Here is a 5,256-nt window from a genome sequence, read left to right as displayed (position 1 = left end):
CAATCTAGGTGGTGGGGAGCTTTGGGTGTCAGTTCTGTGTTTCTCCCCAGGTTGCCCTACCAGCCCCTGGAGTTGAGCAAGCTACCAGCACTCACAGAGCCTTGTGTTTTTCCTCCTGCCTTCCTCACCTCAGAGTGTTGGCAGGATTTTATTAGTCCACGAGGGCTGCCAAGACAAAACACACAGCCGGGGTAGCTTAAACAACAGAAATTAATTTTCCTACAATTCTGGAAGCGAGAAGTCTGAGATCAGGGTGTTGGCAGGTTGGGTTTCTCCTGAGGCCTTGCCTTGCAAATGGCTACCCCCTTGCTGCCTCTTCACATGGTCGTCCCTCTGTGCCCACGCAACCCTGCTGTCTCCCTGTCTGTCCAAACTTCCTCTTGTTATAAGGATACCATTCAGGTTGCATTAGGGTCCACCCTAATGGCCTCATTTTAACTCAATCCCCTCTTTAAAGGCCCCATCTCCTAGTATAGTCACATTCTGAGGTACTGGGGATTAGCGCTTCCACATATCAATTTTGGGGGACACAATTCAGCCCATAACAAGAACCAAATAAAATCACGTGCAAAATGCCTAGCATGATGTCTGCCTGGCACATGGTAACATCCTACAAATTTGAGTTCCCCCCTCTTTCCTGCTAGTAGGATACTAAAGGTTTAAAACAACCATTTTAGATGGAGCAAGTATCAACTCTGGCTCCTGTGGGTATAAATTGTTCCTAAATAGGGATAAGGGGGATCCAAATTAATGAGCTTCTATTAATCAAAACTGGTTTGGGGATTTCATGTTTTAAAAATTAGATTCATTGAGGTATAATTCTATATCATAAAATTCACCCTTTCAAAGTGTTCAATATATGTTCAAGGAGTTCTTACAAGGTATATAGTCGTGTAACCACCATTACAAGCAATATACAGAACATTTCTTGCTCCAAAAAGTACCCTCATGTCCCTTTCCCATTTCCCCCCTCTCCGAGCCGTTTGTAACCACTGATCTTTCTGTCTCTACAATTTTGACTTTTCCATTATGTCATATAAATGGTCATTTGATATGTGGTCATTTGTGATTGACTTCTTTCACTTAGCATAATACTTTTGAGATTCATCCATACAGCTACATGTATCAGTTTCAGTAGTTGTCCGTTTATCACCTTTTTTTTTTACCAATTTATACCAAAGATACCACAATTTGTTAAACCATTCGCCAATTGATGGGCATTTGAATGGTTTCTACTTTTCGGTGATTATGAATAGAGCTTCTATGAACATTAAGAGTACACGTCTTTTTGTGGACGTATGCTTTCCTTTCTCTTGGATAAGTACCTTAGAATGGGATTGCTGGGTGCTATGATACGGGGATGCTTAACTTTTTAAAAAACTGCAAACTGGGTACCATTTTGCACCCCCATGGGCTGAGTGTTTTACACATATTTTATCACAGTCTGTGCCTTGTCTTTCCATTTTTCTTAACACTATCTTTTGAAAAGCAGGAGTTTAAAATTTTGATGAAATCTAATTTATCAATTTTTATTTTTATGATGTATGATTTGTGTTTGTGCATAGCTAAAAATCTTTATTTAGTTCAAGGTCACAAGGTTTTATCTTCTATTTTTCTTCCAGAAGCTTTATAATTTTAGTTCTTGCATTACTACTATGATCTGTTTCAAGTCAATTTTTGTATGTGGTTTGAAGTAAGGGTCAAGGTTAGTTTTAGGCATATGAATGTCCAATCATATACCAACACAATGCATTAAAAAGGCATCAAACTACCTTGACACCTTTGTCTAAAATCAGTTGACGCTACACATGTGGGCCCACATCTGGACTCTTATATTGTTCCATTAATCTATCTTTCTATACTTGTATGCCTATGCTATGTGTGTGTGTGTCCAAATCCATATTGTCTTTATTTTTGTAGCTTAAAAATCGTCTTCAAATCAGGTAGTGTTAGTTTTCCAATTTCATTCTTCTTTTTCAAAATTGTTTCTGCTATTCTAGATCCTCCACATTTCTATATAAACTTCAGAATCAGTTTTTGAATTTTTACACAAAAGCCTATCAGGGGTTTGATTGGGATTACTTGTATCTATAAAGGAATTCATTTTGATAAATTAGATGAACACCATCCCTAATTTGGTCAAGCTTTGAAGCAAGCTTTGGTATTTTAGAAAACTGTTCAGTTTTTAATTAGGTTGAGTGTTTATTTCGAAGCCTGTGATTCTCACCTTCTCTTCTGAGTCTAGGATGCAATGGAAAGAAGCATCACTCTGGTGACAGAAACACCCGGGATATGTGTTTTGTCCTTGAGAGGAAAGGCAGTTTCCTCTTTCAGGGGAACTCTGTCTACGTCTGTGATAGGTAAAATCTCACAACTCAAACCCAAGAGAAGCTGTTTCAGGCATTCCCAAATAACCACCCTTCCCTCCTTTGTCAAGAGCAAAGTTCATCGGATTTAGGAAAAGTGGTCTCATTCACAGCCCAAGCACACCACAGGCCCCAGGAGAGCGTGTTCTGGGAAGGGATTGAGGGATTCCAGGGCAGAGGCTTTCTGGAAGCATTGCCACCACTAGCAGGGGGTCTTCCAGATGAAGTATCCAGAGTAGGGGCCATGATTGCCACCCAGCCAGTTCCCCAGGGACTACCCTTAGAAAACCAGCCTGTCAGCAGCAGAATTGTTGCCTGTTCTTTATACTGTGAATTGTTAGCAGTTTCTAAATAGACCATTCATTTTTCCTTTTAGCACAGAAGGGTCTCACAACTCCAAATACCACCAGGGGCCTGAATGTTTCAAGTCAAAACATTCCCCAAACCACAGCCCTCGGGTGAGAGGCCGAGCTAGCCAAGGGTTGGAGGAAAAACAACCACCTACCAGCCTGGAAACCACTGTGTACACAGGAGGCTGCTCGCCTTGCTCACAGAGGCTGGGAGACTGAGCATTTTCACTAGTGAGACTTAATCTGATAAAGCCACCTTCCCTACACTTCCCCTCTGCCCGAGGAAATAAACCCAGTCCTGGGGCTGGAGGCTTCGCGGGGGGCGGGGCCGCCCAGGGTACCTGGAGGACCTGAGCCACTCCTGCCCCGCTTCTTCCTCCCCGGTTGTGATTAAAAAAAAAAAAAAAAAAAAAGAGGCTTTTGCAACAGGCCCGGTGCAGCATTTGATTCGGGGAGCAGCGGAGCGGTGTCAAACCTCTGCCAGGATCCTGCGGCGTCTGCCCCGCAACTCCAGGAACACGAGCGCGGCGGCGCTGCAGAGACGCTGGCGCGGGCACCAGCCCACCGGGGAAAGCCGGGATCTCTGGAGTTGTGGCTCCCAGGGCCCCCGACCGCCATCCAGCAGGCAAAAGAGATCCCGGAGGTCCTAGTGGAGCCGCGCGGTCGGCGGTGCTGCCTGCCGGGCCGCTTCCTGCGGGAGGGGCGGCTTCGCCAAGTGCCTTGAGATCTCTGACAGGATGAGGACGCCAAGAGGAGGCGCTTGGCCGCAAGATCCTGCCTGAGTCGCGGCTGCTCAGGCCGCACCGGAAGGAGAAGATGTCCTTGGAGATGTCTGTTCATTGCCCTCTCGCCCACCAGCACGGAGTCGTAGGTGCACGTGGACACGAACTTCATGTTGGTGGTGCTGGGGCGCTGCTGCCGCCGAAGATCTCCCCTGGAGCCGCACCGGCGGAGGAAGGCGACGACCCAGCCCGAGGTCCGCCGCTACCTGCAGCACGTGGTCCTCGGCTGCCGGTACCTGCACCCAAACCTGGTTATTCACCGGGACCTCAAGCTGGGCAAACTCTTCCTGAATGACGATCTGGAGGTGAAAATAGGGGATCTGGCCCGGCAACCAAAGGTGAATATGATGGGGAACAGAAGAAGAAAACCCTGTCTAAATACGTAGCTCTTGAGGCTCTGAGCAAGAAAGGGCACCGTTTCCTGGTGGACGGGGGGCCTATTGGGTGCATCATGTTGATATATACCTTGTCGGTGGGTAGATCACCTTTTGAGATCTCTTGCCTAAAACTGACCGACTTCTGGATCAAGAAGAAGGAATGCAGGATCCCCAAGCACATCAACCCCGTGGCCACCTCCCTCTTCCAGAAGATGCCGCAGACAGGTCCCACTGCTCACCTGATCATTCATGAGCAGCTCAAGACGAGTCCTTTACTTCTGGCTACATCCCAGCCCATCTCCCATTACCTGCCCCACCATTCCATCAAGGTATTCAATCGCTCCCAGAAGCCTGGATCCCAGCAACAGGAAGACTCTCATAGTCCTAAATAAAGGCCTAGAGAACTCTATGCCCAAGACTCCCTGGGGAAAAGAGGGACCAGTGGTCCAGGAGACCAGAGAGTGCCACCTTGGTGACATGCTATAGCGGCTGCATAGCGTGAATGCCTCCAGGCCCTCTGAGACGGGCTGGTGAGGCAAGAGGAGGCTGAGGGTCCCTCTGGCACCCCCATCTTCTGAGTCAGCAAGCGGGGGACGATTGGGACAAGTGCAGCCTCGGGCATCAGCCGTGTAGCAAAGTGTCGGGGGTGTTCTCCGATGGTTGGACTCACCTCATCCTTTGGTGCCTTGGTGACAGTCTGTGGTTCATAGAGCACGGTGGTGCAGAGTTCTCCCTCGCCGTGAGTTCCCATCCCAACTCCTCCGTGAAGATCACTCTCCAAGTACTTCCAAAACTACATGAGTGAACACTTGCTGAAGGTGGGTACCCACGGGAAGGTGATGAACTAGTCCAACAACCCTACCTGCCTACCTGATTCTGCAAGCACAGCACCATCATCCTGCATCCTGCGACGTCTTCCAGGACCACAGCAAACTCATCCTGTGCCCAGAATGGCAGCTGTGACCTACATCGACTAGAAGCTGGATTTCCACGAGTACTGCCTGAATCTCCTGGAGAAGCACAGCTGCCCCAAGAGTCTGGCAAGTCAGCTCTTCTATGCCCGCCCATGGTGGACAAGCTGCTGAGCTTTCGCTCAGCCAACAACCGCCTCAGGACCTCCTCATAGCCCCTCCCCTAGGACTACTGCCCCTCCTCACCCCCACCAGCCCCTTGGGCCCCTATGGGTTAGCTCCCACCGTGCTGGGTTTACTGTGATATGTCCCCTCATTCAGACCGGGTGGCTGGAAAAAGAGCTATGTCTTCCTTGCAGGTGGGAATTGCTATTAAGTTATTTTTGTACATGTTGGGGTGTAGGTTCTACAGCCTCTTCACCTTCCCTCTCAACCCCACCGTATGAATTGTACAGAATACTGCTATCGAA

The 5,256-nt window shown here is 48.1% G+C and overlaps 1 pseudogene; it reads left to right on the top strand.

The window, feature by feature from the left end:
- Nucleotides 1-3,438: 3,438 nt before the first annotated feature.
- LOC103002513 (serine/threonine-protein kinase PLK1-like) lies at nt 3,439-5,256 on the top strand (annotated as a pseudogene).

The sequence above is a fragment of the Balaenoptera acutorostrata genome, unplaced genomic scaffold (assembly GCF_949987535.1).
Source record: "Balaenoptera acutorostrata unplaced genomic scaffold, mBalAcu1.1 scaffold_721, whole genome shotgun sequence".
NCBI lineage: Eukaryota > Metazoa > Chordata > Mammalia > Artiodactyla > Balaenopteridae > Balaenoptera > Balaenoptera acutorostrata.
The sequence above is the reverse complement of the archived record's forward strand: the minus strand, read 5'-3'. Positions and strand labels throughout refer to the sequence as shown.